Genomic DNA, 2,742 nt, shown 5'->3' on the forward strand with positions numbered 1-2,742 from the left:
TGTGCCGTCCATATATACTTGACAGCGAAGACAGAAGTGGGTTTCTTGCGTGCGTGCTGTCTCGGCAGCAGCGGCTGCGTGCCCCTCCTCACTTTTGCATTCCACAAGATGATCTGCTGGTTTTAACTGTCGATCAATGCCAAAATCAAAAGGAGGAATGTGGTTTGTTCAACTGAGATTTACATGCAAAACAGGCAAGGTCATGTTGACTGATATTGTCCTCATTTCGATATTAATACAGTAACTTAAATGAGGGTATACCGTACAGCCCGGCTGGCCAATATCTTGTAACATCTAGTTGAAATGATTCTGGATCATGCCGGGTCTTGTTTTTTTCCTATTGTTGATTCTCAAGCGTGTCTCATCATCCTGCACATTCAACATTTGCCTTTTGTCTCATTCACCTCTGTGTCTTACCTCAAGCTCCATTAAATGTGTGTCTTGGCCTGATCCGATAGTTCATTCCAGAGCTTCCTTGACGACCCTAATCCTCAGCTTTCAGTCCATGGTAGAGTTTGGATATGATAACGACCTGTTTGTCCTCATCTAATGAAGATTGCAAAAATGTGATTGACATAGAAAAATCAGATTTCAAATTTTTCATTTCGGTGAGCAAGTAATTTGTAAAATGTGAGAAATGAATCTTAAACAAGGCCTGAAAGTAAGAGATGAGGTGCTTCTGCAAAGCCTCTTACCGGTGAGTATTTACGGTGAGCTAAAGGAAGGCATGGGAGGGTCATGTGTGTGTGTGTGTGTGTGTGTGTGTGTGTGTGTGTGTGTGTGTGTGTGTGTGTGTGTGTGTGTGTGTGCAGTATTTCTTCTGCAGGAACAGAGGGGATGGCTGTATTGTCAAAACTGTTGAATTGTAACACAATTTAAAAAAAAAAAAAAAGGAGCACTCTCAGGGCAATTTGTTTTCCTTGTCATCTCATGCCACTCGTGAATGACTCAGGTTGCTGTTTAATTATTCTGTTGATGTCTGTTGGCCCCATCCACTGATGAAATTTGAAACTAGGTTGATGAGGAAGGTGAATCTAATCTCAGAGGAGTTTCGCATTTTAATGGTGTCGACATGACTGAACTCATTTTTTTGGATTCAAATAAAAGACAACTCTTTGATTTGGGCCATTGATTGTGTGTTTGACTGTTTCAAAATCCAGACATAGTCAACAGAAGCAGAAAGACACACTATTACATGATTTTTTTTTTGGACTGGATTTACATTGCAGTTAGCAAATCACCCATTTACTGCCGTGGGGGTGGGGCCAACGGTACAGGTCCCTTTTATTTTAGGACATGTAGGTTTGGAATTTTATTTCTTCTAATGATAAACACCTTCATTTAGAAAGGACATTTTGTGTCTCCTTGTGCTGTCTTGGACGAATACTTAAATTGGTTTGATGATGGGAAGCATTTAAATGTGACAAACAGAAGAAAAAAAAACCCATCAGGACGAGACAAACGGTTTTTCACACCACTGTAAGTCGTCAGGTTCACGGCCAGCGAACCATCAATGCAGCCATTAATCATTAAGGCTTCGGAGGACAAAAAAGAAAAAAAAAGAGGACACTCGGCAGGCCCGACCTTGACATACTTAAAGATGCTGAACTCGAACAATTTTAAAGTAGGACTGCATGATATTGGAAAAAAAAACGTACAATGTGCGATCTGAGTGTTGCAGATTGCAGATTAACAAGTAACCAAAAGAAATGGCGTCGTGCACAGACGGTTTATTTTTTCCGGAGGGGGAGGGGCGGACTGGGACGGGAGCGCTTTAAAAGGATGAGGACGGACAGGGACGGAGGACGGCCCGGCAAAATAGGATAAAGTGCCCATCTCTGGCCATTATCACAATGACTGTATTTTTTTCAATACATTGTGCAGCCCTAATTTATATTCGGCCTCCTCTGTATGTGTACAAAATAAAAAAAAAACAAAAACAAAAAAAACAATAGGAGTATCTCAACTTTCAGGAAAATTCCATGCTCCAATTTACAGCCAGCCTCAGACTTCAATGAATCACACCTTTTTGGTGCTTGCGCAAAATGCTCAATTTCCAGGTTAAATACAGTGGATGTGTGGGTGGCAGAATGTGTTAGCCGAAAGGTCATTCGCATTAAAACAAGATCCAGGTGTGAACATCCCAAGAGAACTCGCTGATTGTCCGAAGTGCTACTTGAAGACGAAAGCAGGAGGAAGAAACAAACAAACAAACAAACAAACAAACAAATATTGTGATGTTGTAGTTTGCATGGAAGATACCAACTGTTAACTTTGGGCTCTCATATTCACAGTCCAGTTTGCAGCATGTTTTAATGTCTGCCTGCAGTGCATATGCAGTATGTTGAACAATTTAGTTATGGAGAAAGCAAAATCTACTTTCCCATCCATCTATCTTTCATCTTTTTGAACAGGTAATAACTAGAAACTGTATTGAAATACATCTTAAATGTAACTCTCCCAGCCCTGCTAATGTGACCATGTTTTGACAAATATTTTATGATACATTCATGCTGTCTTTTAATTCCGCTTGTTTTTGCTCTCGAAATGCATCAGATTGATGTTTATATATATATATATATATATATATATATATAACTGTATTGAAATACATCTTAAAAGTAACTCTCCCAGCCCTGCTAATGTGACCATGTTTTGACAAATATTTTATGATACATTCATGCTGTCTTTTAATTCCGCTTGTTTTTGCTCTCGAAATGCATCAGATTGATGTTTATATAT

This window comes from Hippocampus comes, unplaced genomic scaffold, assembly GCF_001891065.2.
Source record: "Hippocampus comes isolate QL1 unplaced genomic scaffold, H_comes_QL1_v1.1 scaffold169, whole genome shotgun sequence".
Taxonomy (NCBI): domain Eukaryota; kingdom Metazoa; phylum Chordata; class Actinopteri; order Syngnathiformes; family Syngnathidae; genus Hippocampus; species Hippocampus comes.